Here is a 17,317-nt window from a genome sequence, read left to right as displayed (position 1 = left end):
GAATGTATTTGCATTACTGACTGAAACCTCAAACCCCACTCGGTTGTGAATACTGTGCATGATTCCACAGGATAAGCAGCTGGGTGTGTGCTAAGAGTCTGCTTCTGCACAAAAAAATGGTTCCCCCTTTCCATCTAATGCAAATGTGAAATCTCCAGAGCAATACGCAATAAATCTCTGCCTGTAATTCCTATTTGCACACAGAGTCATGTTTTCACATTAGTCACAAAACGAAATTTCTTTGCCAATTTGAAAGCACACTTACTTTTCTTTTTTTTGGCAAGTGATAAACACTTTTACAGACTGACACATTTTGAATCCACTTTTTAGATTCTTAAAAAAGCACATGTCCAAACTGCTTTTTCAGACCAGCACCATGTGTAACCTGGGTGACTGAGTACACTCCAGCAAGGGCAACCAGCCTTAGTGATGCTGAATGTATTTGTATTACTGACTGAAACCTCAAACCCCACTCGGTTGTGAATACTGTGCATGATTCCACAGGATAAGCAGCTGGGTGTGTGCTAAGAGTCTGCTTCTGCACAAAAAAAATGGCTCCCCCTTTCCATCTAATGCAAATGTGAAATCTCCAGAGCAATACGCAATAAATCTCTGCCTGTAATTCCTATTTGCACACAGAGTCATGTTTTCACATTAGTCACAAAACGAAATTTCTTTGCCAATTTGAAAGCACACTTACTTCTCTTTTTTTTGGCAAGTGATAAGTACTTTTACAGTCTGACACATCTTGAATCCACTTTTCAGATTCTGAAAACAGCACATGTCCAAACTGCTTTTTCAGACCAGCACCATGTGTAACCTGGGTGACTGACTACACTCCAGCAAGGGCAACCAGCCTTAGTGATGCTGAATGTATTTGCATTACTGACTGAAACCTCAAACCCCACTCGGTTGTGAATACTGTGCATGATTCCACAGGATAAGCAGCTGGGTGTGTGCTAAGAGTCTGCTTCTGCACAAAAAAATGGTTCCCCCTTTCCATCTAATGCAAATGTGAAATCTCCAGAGCAATACGCAATAAATCTCTGCCTGTAATTCCTATTTGCACACAGAGTCATGTTTTCACATTAGTCACAAAACGAAATTTCTTTGCCAATTTGAAAGCACACTTACTTTTCTTTTTTTTGGCAAGTGATAAACACTTTTACAGACTGACACATTTTGAATCCACTTTTTAGATTCTTAAAAAAGCACATGTCCAAACTGCTTTTTCAGACCAGCACCATGTGTAACCTGGGTGACTGAGTACACTCCAGCAAGGGCAACCAGCCTTAGTGATGCTGAATGTATTTGTATTACTGACTGAAACCTCAAACCCCACTCGGTTGTGAATACTGTGCATGATTCCACAGGATAAGCAGCTGGGTGTGTGCTAAGAGTCTGCTTCTGCACAAAAAATGGCTCCCCCTTTCCATCTAATGCAACTGTGAAATCACCAGAGCAATACGCAATAAATCTCTGCCTGTAATTCCTATTTGCACACAGAGTCATGTTTTCACATTAGTCACAAAACGAAATTTCTTTGCCAATTTGAAAGCACACTTACTACTCTTTTTTTTGGCAAGTGATAAGTACTTTTACAGACTGACACATTTTGAATCCACTTTTCAGATTCTTAAAAAAGCACATGTCGTGGGGAGGAGCCTAGCGCTTGACCAAGATGGCCGCGTGAGCTTTGAGCTCCCGAGACCCTCGTGCCCTCCGTCGTCTATCCTGTATATAATCCTGTTTGTATGCATGGCATCGTGTAGATGACTTGTCAGGGAGGCGATCGATGCCGCCCAAGGTCGAATCGCCCACCATGAACCGGAGTTATGCATGGCGGAAGATTGAGGCCCATCTCCGAGGGATGCCAGGGGCTCGAGTTGGCAGGATGCCCGACCTCTAATTGAACAACAGCGGCCAGGCGAGGTGTGAACTGCCGGACGGAGGTCCCTATCCTTTCACTTTCACTTTCTCGCCCTTTGTCTGCCCAGCCCAGGGAGTGCTCGCGTCTGCTTTATTATCATTTGGACGCTCTGCATGCCACACTGGCGACCCATCGTAAGACGGAGCACTCCTGATCTCTCTCGCTGAGAGAGGGCAGTCCTGTTTGACCCGACTTGCTTGAGCCCACCATGTCGGGCAAAGCAGAGGTGGACCGGCCGAAGCCCAAGGCCACCAGGCGGGGAACCTACACTCAAGCCAATAACATGGACCGCTATGCCCAGCAGAAGGGGTCACCGGGTGCACCGAGCCAGTCCCCGGACACACAGAGGACTGCCTCACCCTTGGCCCCGGAGCTCTCACTGCAGGATGTCATGGGTGCACTCGATGGGCTGCAGACTTCGATTGGGAGACAGTTTGATGCCCTGGCGCACAAAGTGAATACCATCTTGGTGGATGTTAACCTGATCCGCGCGGATTTGGGCAAAACAAATGAACGGGTCAAATCCCTGGACATCAAGACCACGGGCCTCGCCGATGATGTCTCGGACCTGCAGACCGAGGTCCGTAAGTTGCGGACCGAGAATGATCTCGCAGCCCGTCGGCTGGAGGACTTCGAGAGCCGGGCCAGGCGCAACAACGTGCGCGTTATCGGGGTCCCGGAGTCCTCGGACGAGACTTCAGTGGACCTGCTCGTGGAGGACTTGGTGCTCAATCATCTGCAGCCTAAGGGTCTAGGGAAGTTCTTCGCAGTTGAGCGGGCCCATAGAGTGCCGGGTGGGCGGCCCAAGGTGGGAGCCACACCGAGGCCGATCGTCGCCCGGCTCTTTCATTTTCGAGACCGGGACGCTATCCTGCAGGCCTCGAGGGTAACGGGCCCGGTCCCCTTCCAGAACGCGTCGGTGAATTTCTATCCTGACTTCACCCAGCAGGTGCAGAGGCAGCGGCAGGGCTTCCTGGGGGTGAAGAGGAGGCTTCGGGAGAGGGAACTGAAATACGCCATGCTCTTCCCTGCCAGACTACATGTGGTGTTTGAAGACCGAACATTCTTCTTTGAGTCGCCTGCCATGGCGGATGAATGGCTGGACGCTCTGCCTCGACGACGCACGGAAGAGGACACTGCCGTAGACGGGGACAGTGGCCGGGATGAACAAGGTTGATGTCTTCGGAACCGGACTGACTCGGACTGACTTTAGATAATGACTTGCAGTAAATACGGAGGTTGTGGGAGGACGAGGGGAGCTCTTTCCTCCCTTAGGGTACTTTTTGTAGATTTTGGGTTTGGTAGGGCGACAGGCACACTGCAAGTTGGGGGGCTTTGTAAGCTGCAGCAGGGGTGCAGGGTGGGGGGGGTTTCCGGGATTTTGGGTTTGTTGTTGGGGGGTTTGTTTCCACAAGGCATAGTGATTATTTCCAGGACTGTTCCATGGTGGCTCTTCGGGTGTGGGGTGGGCCTCTTTACGTTTGGGGATGGGGGGTAGGGGTTTAAGTGTTATAAGCTGGAATGTTAATGGTTTGGGGGATCGCATTAAGCGTGGGATTGTTTTGCAATTCTTGAAACGGTCATTGCCGGATGTTGCCCTGCTGCAGGAGACGCATCTTATAGGTAATACGTGCTATGCCCTGAATAGGAAGGGTTATAAATTCATAGCTCATTCGGGATTCTCCTCTGGGTCCAGGGGTGTGGGCATCCTAGTCAGAGCCTCGCTACCATTTGAGGTGGACTCCACCATTGTTGATGATAGGGGGAGGTTTGTGGTGGTGGCGGGGCGGTGGGAAGGAAGAACTTTGGTTTTAGTTTCGGTTTATGTCCCGCCGGCCCTGCAGGCCTCCACGTTCACAGATCTGGGTAGGGCCCTGCTGGATCTCCCGGGGGGTATGCTTGTAGTGGGAGGTGATTTCAACGCTGTCGGCTCCGGCCTGCTGGATAGATACCCGCCCAGAGACACTGGGGGGGCTCAGAAGTGGCTTCCAGACTTTCTAGATACGCTTGGCCTGATAGACTGCTGGAGGCTCCGGCACCCCACACAGAGCCAATACACTTTCCACTCCGGGGCGCATGGTAGCCTTTCTAGGATTGACTACCTACTCACTCTGGCTGCGCATGCCTCATTGGTGTCTGAGGCCAGGCACATGGCGCGTGGTATATCTGACCATTCGCCGGTGTGGGTCAGGCTGGATCTGGGTCGAGAGGGAGGGGGAAGGGTGGCCCCTATCAACCCTTGGTATTTCCGAGACCCCAAGATGCGCAGCGCGCTGGTAGAGATAGTAGATAATTTTTTCAAGGACAATCAGGGATCCGTGGACTCGGCAGTGTCGCTGTGGGAAGCATTTAAGACCGTGCTGCAAGGGGAAGCCCTCTCCCTTGTAGTGGCTGCCAAGCGGCGGAGAGATGGCGAGGTTTTGCAGGTTGAGGAGGAGATCGCGGCTTTGGAGGGAGCGCTGGAGGAGGAGGTTACAGAGGCCTCACTGCATGAGCTGTGCTTGAAGCAATCCGAGTATAAGGACCTGGTGACGAATGCCGCTAAGACCCTCGGTAGGGAACAGCAGGGCCGTCTGTATGATGTTGGTGACAAGGCCGGGAAACTCCTGGCTTGGCTGGACAAAAAAGAACGGGTCAATAGAGTAGTGCCGGAGTTGACGGGAGAGGGGGGAGAGGTGATTGTGGAACCTGAGAGGATTGTGCAGTGTTTCTCGGACTATTTCCGTATGGTTTATGCCTCAGTGTCGGACAGGCCGCCCGAGGACTCGCGTGACCTCCTGCGTGATATTGCATTGCCCTGTCTCTCTGATATGGATAGGGACGATCTAGATGGTGACATAACGGTCGATGAGGTGGCGGGGGCTATCCGCGCGTTGAACGCGGGCAAGGCCTCGGGTCCGAACGGCTTGCCGGTCGACCTGTACAAGCTGTTTCCAGATAGGGTTGCCCCTCACCTGCGCGCCATGTTCGTTGAGACGCGGGGGAGTGGGGCCCTCCCGTTGGATCAGCGACTGGCGACGATTGTGGTTATACACAAAGAGGGCAAACCCCGAGATAAGTGCGCCTCATATAGGCCTATCTCACTCCTTAACGCAGAGCCGAAAATTCTGGCTAAAATCCTGGCGGCCCGGTTGATTAGGGTACTCGGTGACTTGGTCCACCCGGATCAATCCGGATTCATCCCGCACCGTAACACAGCGTTAAATCTTCGGCGCCTTCATGGTGTAATCGCCATGGCGGGCACGCTGCGTGAACCAGCTATTGTGGCGTCTCTCGATGCCACGATGGCCTTTGACAAGGTGGAATGGGCATATTTGTGGGCTGTGTTGACCAAGTTCGGCTTTGGCCACGGTTTTGTGAGCTGGGTGAGGTTGCTGTATGAGGGCCCTCTTGCGAGTGTGGTGGTAAATGGCCGGGCGTCGACTCCGTTTCAGCTTGGGAGGGGTACTCGGCAAGGTTGTCCCCTGTCGCCATTGTTGTTTGCCCTCGCCCTTGAGCCGCTGGCTGCGTGGATACGCTGGCACCCGGATATACGGGGACTTAGATGGTCGCCTGAACACGAGGACCGTATATCGCTCTATGCTGATGACATCCTGTTGTATCTTGCCTCACCCAAGAAATCACTTATAGTGGTCTGTGACGTACTCACATCTTTCGGTAGGAACTCGGGTCTCGTTATCAACTGGAGTAAATTGTATTTATATGTTCTTAGTGGCGAGGATCCACCGATCCCTCGAACTTGTTCGATCCAGGTTGCTCAGCAGGGCTTCGAGTATCTGGGGATCTTTATCTCCATGGACTCTGCCGTGCGATATGAGAGGAACCTGCTCCCCCCCCCTGGCGCGCCTGAGGCGGGATGTGGAGGGCTGGCGGAGGCTGCCGCTCTCCCTCGTTGGGCGCGCGGCCCTGTTCAAAATGATGTCTCTTCCCCGGTTCCTCTACGCACTGCAGAATACTTTGGATTGGGTACCGGCCAACTACTTTCGGGAGGTCGAAGGCCTCCAACGAACGTTGCTGTGGGACGGGCGGCCGCGAATAGCTATTGCAAAGTTGACGCTCCCATGGTACGACGGGGGTATTGTGCTTCCAGACATCCGACGGTACTCTTGGGCCACCCAGCTGAGTGCGATTAATCAAGGGTTTTATGGCCCTGCCCTCAGCCCTGGGTATGCCATGGACAGGTGGTTGCTGCGTGGTGGTAACTATTACAGGGCGTTGTATTCGCGGTCCCTGGACTCGTCCCTCACGGGGCCCACTGGTGTGGCGGTGCGTGTGTGGAAGATGGCAACTGACTCGCTGGGCTGGAAGGATAGGCTCACCCTCGCTACCCCGCTGTTTGAATCTGAGAGACTAGGTAGGCTTTGGCACACAAAAGGCTTTGACAAATGGGACTTGATCGGCATCTCCAGGGTCGGAGATGTCCTGATTAAGGGGAGGGTGAAGTCCTTTGAAGAGTTGCAGAAGGAGTATGAGCTGGGGCCATCTGAGTTTTTCCGCTATATTCAGGTGCGTCACGCCCTCCGATCAGTCCTCATAGAGGGTGAGAAGGTGCCTGAGTCCTCTCCTTTGGAGGACCGGGTCCTTGATGGCCATATGCCCGAGAGCACGATCTCGCTCATCTATAAGAAACTGATCAACGTCCGGGCGGATATGCTTCTGGGGTTGAGGGACCAGTGGTCTAGGGATGGCCTCGAGTTGGATGACGAGGATTGGCAGTCTGCTGTTTCCTCTCCTAAGGAGGTTGCGATCCCGTCGCGTCTGAGGCTGGTGCAGCTTAAAATACTGCATCGAGTGTATGTGACGGGGCCAAGGCTGGTTCACATGGGATTCTCGGAGGACGGCCTATGCAGGAGGGGATGTGGTATGGTGGGTACTTTCCTGCATATCATTTGGGAATGTGGTGTCATCACGGAATTCTGGCGGAGAGTCCATGCAGTGATGGGGGAGGTGACGGGCATTGCTATGCAGCCGGAAGCGCGGTGTTGTCTCCTGAATGTCTGGGGGCCCACTGATCATAATGCGGCGCAGACCCAATGGGTGACTCTGGGTAACATGGTCGCTAAGAGAGATATAGCGCGATTGTGGGGATCCGTGGGGCCCCCCACATTGACCGCGTGGAAAGAAAATATGGACTGGAGTATGCTAAGGGAGAAGACGGTATATTGCGCTAGAGGCCGCCCTCGGAAGTGGCACGCCATCTGGGGGCGGTGGAATCAATACAGGGGGGGAATTTGTCTTGCCCCTGATTTGGATCCCCCCGAGGAACAGCTTTCCTCCTAACCTTCTTTCCAGCTCAGTATGGTTAATGGACTTCTTTGGCCTCTGCTGTCCCCCTTCTTCCTCTTTTCACAGTACTGTAAATGGTAGATGATTGGGGTCCTGCCTCCCCTGGGGGGCTATCACCATGGGCATTCAGTGTTCTTGCCTTGCTGGGGGTTGTTGTGTGTTTTGTGTTTATTTAAAAAATGGAATCTTTGCACTCCTCTTTCACTGTACTGTGGACGCGTCTCTGTTCCTCTTTACCAAAGCTGCCGAACCTCCGGGTTGTCGGCTGAATAGCTGTGTCCAGACTTTTGAAAATAAAGGTTTTTATAAAAAAAAAAAAAAAAGGATTTACCCTTTTAGATGTCTTCTTAAAAAAAAAAAAAAAAAAAAAAAAAAAAAAAAGCACATCTCCAAACTGCTTTTTCAGACCAGCACCATGTGTAACCTGGGTGACTGACTACACTCCAGCAAGGGCAACCAGCCTTAGTGATGCTGAATGTATTTGCATTACTGACTGAAACCTCAAACCCCACTCGGTTGTGAATACTGTGCATGATTCCACAGGATAAGCAGCTGGGTGTGTGCTAAGAGTCTGCTTCTGCACAAAAAAATGGCTCCCCCTTTCCATCTAATGCAACTGTGAAATCACCAGAGCAATACGCAATAAATCTCTGCCTGTAATTCCTATTTGCACACAGAGTCATGTTTTCACATTAGTCACAAAACGAAATTTCTTTGCCAATTTGAAAGCACACTTACTACTCTTTTTTTTGGCAAGTGATAAACACTTTTACAGACTGACACATTTTGAATCCACTTTTTAGATTCTTAAAAAAGCACATGTCCAAACTGCTTTTTCAGACCAGCACCATGTGTAACCTGGGTGACTGACTACACTCCAGCAAGGGCAACCAGCCTTAGTGATGCTGAATGTATTTGCATTACTGACTGAAACCTCAAACCCCACTCGGTTGTGAATACTGTGCATGATTCCACAGGATAAGCAGCTGGGTGTGTGCTAAGAGTCTGCTTCTGCACAAAAAAATGGCTCCCCCTTTCCATCTAATGCAACTGTGAAATCACCAGAGCAATACGCAATAAATCTCTGCCTGTAATTCCTATTTGCACACAGAGTCATGTTTTCACATTAGTCACAAAACGAAATTTCTTTGCCAATTTGAAAGCACACTTACTACTCTTTTTTTTGGCAAGTGATAAACACTTTTACAGACTGACACATTTTGAATCCACTTTTTAGATTCTTAAAAAAGCACATGTCCAAACTGCTTTTTCAGACCAGCACCATGTGTAACCTGGGTGACTGACTACACTCCAGCAAGGGCAACCAGCCTTAGTGATGCTGAATGTATTTGCATTACTGACTAAAACCTCAAACCCCACTCGGTTGTGAATACTATGCATGATTCCAGAGGATAAGCAGCTGGGTGTGTGCTAAGAGTCTGCTTCTACACAAAAAAAATGGCTCCCCCTTTCCATCTAATGCAAATGTGAAATCTCCAGAGCAATACGCAATAAATCTCTGCCTGTAATTCCTATTTGCACACAGAGTCATGTTTTCACATTAGTCACAAAACGAAATTTCTTTGCCAATTTGAAAGCACACTTACTTTTCTTTTTTTTGGCAAGTGATAAACACTTTTACAGACTGACACATCTTGAATCCACTTTTCAGATTCTGAAAACAGCACATGTCCAAACTGCTTTTTCAAACCAGCACCATTTGTAACCTGGGTGACTCACTACACTCCAGCAAGGGCAACCAGCCTCACTGATGCTGAATGTATTTGCATCACTGAGTGCAACCTCAAACCCTTAAAGTATTCCTTATTTTTACCAGTACACCTTAATTTATCGTGAAAACATAGTCCATATTATTTTACATGTTCCTCACATTTTAATTTCTCCCAAAACAGAAAATAATAAACACAACTTCAACAAAAGGAATTCAATTTCTATTATTCATTTCTTAATTTACCATATACATCCCCTCTCAAACTCTAAACTCACCTTTAAAATTAGTTAGTTGTGAAAGAAATGTGGCACTCAAACAGCAGATTATCAGAGCCAGGATCTCTGTTCTTTACACCTCTCTCCTCTCAGCAGAACCAGATAATGGCAAACTTTCCCTCTCTTTTTCCACACATATACATGTTAATTTCAAATCTCAGTGCTTCCCCCTTTTTTTCAAATGTAATCACACATTTCTATTGGTTGAAAACCAACCCTTTTCCAAAAGTACCCTTCCCCCAACTTGACTTCTGCCTAGTACCCTTCCCCCAACTTGACTTCTGCCTGCTACCATAGCAACAGCTCATGGAACACTGCTGTGTGGAGTTAGGTCAGAAGTTCACCAAACAATGTTTCAATTCCACAGAGCAAGAGTGCTTGACTTTTCAAACCTAACAGCAAATCCATAGTACTGTTCTTTGGTAACACATTTTTCTGTACCAATACAAAACATGCTTCTATTAATTTACACATACAGCCTAGTTTTTATTCTAGAATAGTATGAAACAGCCAATCAGTTCTTTTTTTAATAAAAAAAATATGTATGCCTCCATTTCCAAACTGTCTTTCATTTCTTTTTACCATTCTACTGAATTACACCTCCTGAGTGCATCCAGTTCTCCTTTGAAGATGTTCACAGTGTGGATTGTAGGGCACATCTATGTCTTCTGGAGTGAAAAGTATGCAGAGAAAACAGATATGGTGAGAGACCTTGCTTTGCCAAATGTAGACATTAAATGGATTGGTCAGAGAGGGTTAAAGTGGCACCAATTGATGCCATTGGTGAAATCCTTCATGCAAATCCAACACCCTGACCTCATAATAGTGCACTGTGGTGGCAATGACCTAGGCACTTTGACTGGGGTAGGTCTGGAAATGCTTATGAAGGACACCTTTGCACAACTGTTTTCACCTTTCCCTAAAACTGCCTTTGTGTTTTCTAACATATGCCAAAGGCAAAAATGGAACTGGTCCAATCATTTCTGTCCGCAGATTGACAAAGCAAGAAAGCACGTCAACAAATCTGTTTCTGCTTTCCTCCGTGACTATGGTATGGGTTCCATTTACCACAGCAACTTGCGTTACGACATGCAAGACATTTATAGAGGAGATGGTGTACACTTCACTGATGAAGGGAACAGAGTCTTCCTCTTGAACCTTAGACTCTGCATCGGTACTTACTTGTAGGTACCACTAAAAAATCACTTCATAAACACAACGGCTCTTTTTAGAGCCCCCTAATATCTAAACTCTTAAATCTGCATTTCATTTCTTTTTTTTAATTTTTTTTCTACCGTACGCGTACGTTGAGCTTACCGTACACGTACCCCGCGATTTTTTTTAAAATCAATAAATGTTTTCTTTGTACTTTTCTGTCCTTCTTTGACCCCCTTACAAATGTTAGGGGGTCTGTAACTCTCTCCCTTGCCCCCTTTTCAAGATATCACCCTTTTTTTTCTGAGTGAAACACACGAAATGGCGGCCGCCGCTTCCTGGTTTCGACCGATTCGAATGTTTACTAAGATCTAAGAGACAATCAGAATCGCGCTCGCGCACGCCACCGTACGCGTACGGTAAGCGCACCGTAAGCGCACGGTAAGCTGGCTCAGATCTATATATTGATTTAAAGGCTATTTTCTCAGAATCTACTGAACAGATTTACACCAAACCTACAAAAGGCACTTCCTTGACCTGAGGACTACCTCTCTGCCAAATTTCAAGTAATTCTGTTCAGCCGTTCGGGCTGTAGCTGTGTCTAAAGGTCCTATGGAAAAATGCATGGGAAAAACGCATTTTGGGACCCCCCTTTTATCTCAGCCCCCGCTTGACGAATCCCCCTGAGACTTTCAGGGTAGGAGCGGAGCGTAGCGCCCCACCTATTTTGAAAAATTTGCGAGGATTCGTCGACCGGCGCCAAAGTTATTCAAAATAGAATGTTGCGGATTTCCTATGGAAACGTGGTCCTAACTATAACTACCTACTGGCGACCGCCAGTAGGTAATATATATATATACTGCATCCTGGGCCACGAACATCAGAAACAGAGAGTCTACGTTTCATAACCACATACTCAGGACGAGCGCATGATGTGCGCCGTGTTCTAGACAAACACTGGCATGTCCTATTAACGGACAACAATCTCAAAAAACACCTGGCCAGCCATCCACAAATTACATTCAAGAGAAGCAATTCTCTGAGAGATGAGCTAAGTCCCAATGTAATATCGAGCTTAACACCTTTAAAGATTGTTGGTAGACCAGGATTCTGTTGTTGTAAAAACTGCAAGGCTTGTAGAAACAGCGTGGATTGTATGGAGGTACAATTTTCCAGCATGAATAGCAAGTTCATTATCAAAAAAGCTTTAACCTGTAATACAATGTACTGTGTTTACGCGTTAACTTGTCCATGCAATAAGGCATACATTGGCAGCACAATTCATCGCGCCAAAAAGAGAGTGTTAGAACACATAAGGGCTTTACGCCACAACAACAAACAATATCCTGTTGCCCGACACTTTTTTGAACAACATGCACAGAATGAAGGATTGTTGAAAATGGTGGTGATTGATGCTGTTATTGACACTGTACGTGGGGGCAACAGATTGCTCCATCTGAGACAATTGGAATCCAGATACATTGTAGATTTCGATACAATGTTCCCTAGAGGATTGAATTCAAGTGAAGAACTTTCTGTACACTAACACAAGTAGAATATGGAACTGCCATCATGTGTTTACTGTGGTTCTCTCTTTTGTAAATACACTAAATCCTATTTTATTTCGTTTTTCAGAGAATGGTATTGAATTATGCGGTGGCACTGCAGAACTTCGATGTTTATTTCAAGCATCAATTTATTCTTTCAGTATGCCCACTGGGGCGAGATTGTTGGCATATCCTTTACGAAGTTATATAATTTTTTGATTGGGGTGAATGCCTATTATTTCAGCAGAAACAATTATGGAGGTTTGCCCACTGGGGCTTAATACACTTCTTTATGTTATATTCACAACATGACAGCGCGATTCTAATCGCTACCCTAATCTAATATTGCATTGGATATGTTTATTCTGTAAATTGATACAATTTTGTTACTAATCATCATGTATGTAGTGTATTTTTTGATATGCTACTGGGTAACTAATACCCTTTGATTGATTTTCGGCACTAGGCTAAGATGGCCGCCAAGTTTACCAATTCGCCACTCCACACATTCTCTGTTGCTAAGAGTCTGTTGTTTATTTTGTTTATTTTGTGTTCATGAACTGTATTTAACTTTACACAAAAAAACGTCATTGTAACGTGAGCAAGGCGAAAGCTGAAACGCGTTGTTTGTGCAGTCCATTAAACCAATTTGAAAACTGCAAATCTCCTTGGTGTCCGTGTATACTTCCTTGAGGAGAAGTGTATGGTGTTGCATATATATATATATATATTCACTGAAAAAACCATAGGTTTCAGGGGTGTTATAGTTAGCTGGACTTTTCACTTGTACAAAACCATTGAAATTCCCCCGTTATAGTTAGTTCAGCTAACTATAACTCGCGCGCCCGCAATGCACTGCTGATGACGTCACATATTACATCACTCATGACATGGTCAGTGACATCACTCATGACATCACTGATGACATCTCAAATGACATCACTGATGACATCACTGATGACATCATCCAGTGAATGTGTGTTATTCTGAAAATTAAATATGTTTTATATATGTATATCTCAAGGTCGATGGAAGAATAAATGGGTATATAAGTGTCTAAATGGATGATTTGTTTTTGAAAAATTGATTGTGTAACTGACTGATTAAGTGTATCATAGTGAATACATGGCTTAGTGAGTAATGTTTAAATATGTAAATATCTGTATCAGTCTCTCACTTTGTGTATAAGTGGCTGCATGGGTTGGTGAGTAGCTACATGGGTGTCTATATAGGTTATTAGTTGGTTTTTTGAGTATCAGTCTGAGTGTCTGCATGGTTCGGTGGGGGTATTACGTAGTGCATAGGTGCATGAATGAGTGACTCACTGTTTGTATGTGTTGAACACAGTATGTGTGCAGGACTGTATGGGTGGATGAGTGTGTGTATGGGTGTGTTAGTGAGTGAATGACTGTCTCAATAGTGTCTTTATGAGTAACTACATATGTTTTAAACTAGTATATGTGACTATTGGTGTATATATGTGAGTATATGTGAGAGTGAGAGATTGAAAGAGTTCCTGTATGAATAAGTATGTGTTTCTATAAGTGATTGTTTAAAAGACTAAGTATGTGTAAGTTTCCGTAGAAGTAAGTGTGGTGGTGTGTGTATAACTGTATATGCAAGTAAATGTATGTTTGATTCTTTATTAGCATGAGTGACTATGTGTGTGAGTAACTATGGATGAGTGGCATTGTGTAACAGGATGTATAGGTGTATGAGTACATATGATGAGTGAGTACATGTATGAGTGACTGTATTGGACTGTTGGTGAATGAGTGGATGTGTATGTGGATCTTAGAATTACTGAAGAGGTTGTTGTAACTGGTATTGGTATGTCCATTGTTTTGAAAATTTTAGTCTCTATTTTTGAATGTGTGTATCAAAGGTTATATTAGGGTGAGAGGAGGTCTGCCACTCTATCACAAGGATGATGTCATCAGTGATGTCATCAGTGATGTCATTTGAGATGTCATCAGTGATGTCATGAGTGATGTCACTGACCATGTCATGAGTGATGTAATATGTGACGTCATCAGCAGTGCATTGCGGGCGCGCGAGTTATAGTTAGCTGAACTAACTATAACGGGGGAATTTCAATGGTTTTGTACAAGTGAAAAGTCCAGCTAACTATAACACCCCTGAAACCTATGGTTTTTTCAGTGAATTTCTGAGGTTTTTTAAATGCTAATTCCTAACTATAACGTGCCTGAAACCTATGGTTTTTTCTGTTAATTTCAAAGATTTTTTAAATGCTAATTTCTAACTATGCCTACAGAGATAGGACATGTGAAGAAAGAAGAAAAAATGCACAGAAAGAAACAAAAGAAGTGCAGAAAGAAGCAACAGAAGTCCTCAAATACGAAGATAAGTGCAGGAAGAAGGATAACGTGCAGAAAGAACAAAAAGAAGAGCAGAAAGAAGCCTTGTTGCAAAATCATCCTGTACCCTCAACTTTTTCAGACGGATACTGGTGGTAACTGAGTCTGACTAACCAGTCCTAGAGCCAGTGCTATGTTAAAAGACACTTAGAATACAGTGAAAACACCTACATACACTAGGGAACATTATGCGTTGGGGTCCCCCTGTGATTAGCCTTACCTCCTCTATAAGCCCCTAGTATATAATAGGGCATGGGGATTAAAACTACCTCTTAAAACAGGCCACAGGGCGTTTTTGCACACGTTAACTCAGGCCCCGTCCCCTCCTTTCACCATTGTGTAAACACGCCCTGTGTCCGTTTTTAGTTGGGAGATTAAGTTCATTTGAGTCCTGAGGGTCCCTAGGGTCCAACTAGCCCACTAGGTACCTCCAGTAAGTGCCACAGAGCTGCGTTGCAGAGAGGTGTAAAAAGTGGCACGGCCTGGACCACCTCTCTGCAATGCAGCTCAGTGGCGCTTACTGGAAGCACTTGGTGGGCTAGTTAGCCCCCAGGGGCCCTCAGTATTGAAGGGAAATTATATCCCCAATTTAAAACGTGCCATGGTGCGTGTTTGCACACGTCACCTCAGGCCCCGTCCCCTCCCTTCACCACTGTGTAAACGCGCCCTGTGGCTGTTCTAAGTTGAGAGATTAAGTCCCCTTGAATCCTAAGGGTCCCTAGGGTCACACTAGACCACTAGGTACCTCCAGTAAGCGCCACAGAGCTGCGTTGCAGAGAGGTGTAAAAAGGGGCTTGGCCTCAGAACACCTGTCTGCAGCGCAGCTCCCTGGCGCATACTGGAGATGCCTGTTGGGGGCGCGTTTGCAGAGTGCTGCATGGAGTGGGCATGGCCTCCGGCACGATGCCAGTCTTTTATTTATTTTATTTTTTTAAGAAGGGGGGCTGTGTGGTTCCCCTTCTTATTCTAATTTATTGGCCCTGATGACCCCATCCCCCAGGGCCTGTCTCCTAATTATATTTTTTTGACCCCAATCCCCAGGGCCGGCCACTGTTTTTTATTATTTTTAAAAAATATATATTTATAGACACACCTAGGACATGCTGGACAAACCGTACGTACCTATCACCATGACGATTTGCGTGATATTCATTAAAAGGCGACTATGCATGCAATTAATCCACGTGGAATGTATTTACACCACTAGTGAAGCTCTGACATGTCTGATGCTCTACCGTGCCTAATCCCGGTAGACACCCTTGTCGTTTATTTATACAAACATGGGTAGCTATTGACGGGCACATTTAATACACATGCACACCAAGCCATTCAAAGGGGATTCGACAAAAATTCGACCAAAACTATGCAAGAAACCCCCCTCACAGTTAATAAAACACACATCCACTGCCGGATGTGTAATACTTTTTATTTTACTCTCTGGAAAGGGGACGAACATCACTTGCGAGTCACAGCGCGCTCCTGACAGAGCCCAATGCTGTGTTACACCCACCATTGCCTGCCGAGTGCCACACACCTCTGTATTGTATTCCACTAGCTAGTGCATATGCTATGACACTCTCTAGCCCATGTGCACTGTAACACCACCCCGTGAAAATGTCATGCCACACTTGTCTTCGCACGGGTTATATTGCCCCATCTAACGTGCCTTCCTCGATGCCTATGTTATAACGCACAGTGCTATGCCATACATATTACAATTTGGGATCCATATCTTTGTCACAGTGCATATGCAACGTTACACTCCCCAGCACATATTTTATATTACAACTTTAGAGACTAGTTAGGTTACACAACACTGCCCTGTGCATATTACACTCCAAGGCGCATATCGCATAGCACACGCTAGTGCCTGTGCTATCTCGCGCTCTCCAATGAATCTGTCATTGCGCACAATGTATTGCATATTATATTTCACGCCTGGTTCATCTTATATCACACTTTTTGGTGCATAGTTTATACCATACACTATATCTAGTTTTCATTTTCAATCGTGCTCTCAGGACTATGTTCTATATAACACTGTGTTCACCTACCCTTTTCACGGGCATTACATTTTGCGATAGGGGGTGGAGGGTCAGGGGGTGTTTTTGCCAAGTGAGCCCGGAGTCACAGTCACTAACGTCTTCTTCTTCCTGAATAAAAGTGAGATTATGCTGCATACTTGTTCATATTTTAAGTAGTTTGCACAGACAAAATGTTTTAAAAACAATAAAGTTTCTAATACCCGCCTTCTCTGAACAGTTAGCTTGCTGCCCCATCCCCCTCCTCCCTATCCTCTGTTGTGTGAATCCATGGACTAGCCTCCTCCCTCCTGCCATGCATGGTCTGATGTGCTGCCACTGCCCTCAATTTAGTATGATGTACCAGTCCACTCCTCCTGCCCTCCATTGCCCAATTCTATGCCCCATCATTGACCTCCTGCTTAAACTCTGTGCTTAGCTTGCTGCCCCTATTCTCCTTCCCCCTGCCCTCCGATGTCTTTGTGCATGCCCCTGCTCCATCCTTTTTGCCCACCATGTCCCATGGACCTGCCACTCCTATCTACTCTGAGTGTTCTGTTGAGCTGCCACTCCCCTCCCACCTGCCTAGCATTGTCAGATGACTGTAACCTGTCCCTGCCACCTCCACCCTGCCTGTCCACATGCCATGCCTCTATCCTCTTCCTCCTGTCCTACATGGTCCATTGTACTGCCACACCCTTCTGCCCTCCCTGGTCTGTTGTGCTGCAACTGCTCCTCCTGCCTGCCCCGTGTGGTCTGTTGTGAGGCCCCTTCCCCTGAACTTTCTTGTCTGTGCACAGGTCCTGACCCTCCCTTCTATCCTCCATCGTCCTTTGTGCATGCCCCTGCACCCTCCTTCTTGCCCATCATAGCCATTGTGCTGCCACTAACCCTCCCACTTGCCATGCATGGTCTTCTGTGCTGCCATGGCCCCTCCCACCTTCCCTGTGTGGTCAGTTAGCTGCCCCTGACCCCCTCCCACCTTCCCTCCAT

The sequence above is a fragment of the Triturus cristatus genome, chromosome 11, assembly GCF_964204655.1.
Source record: "Triturus cristatus chromosome 11, aTriCri1.1, whole genome shotgun sequence".
Lineage (NCBI taxonomy): Eukaryota > Metazoa > Chordata > Amphibia > Caudata > Salamandridae > Triturus > Triturus cristatus.
This window is presented reverse-complemented; position numbering follows the sequence as displayed.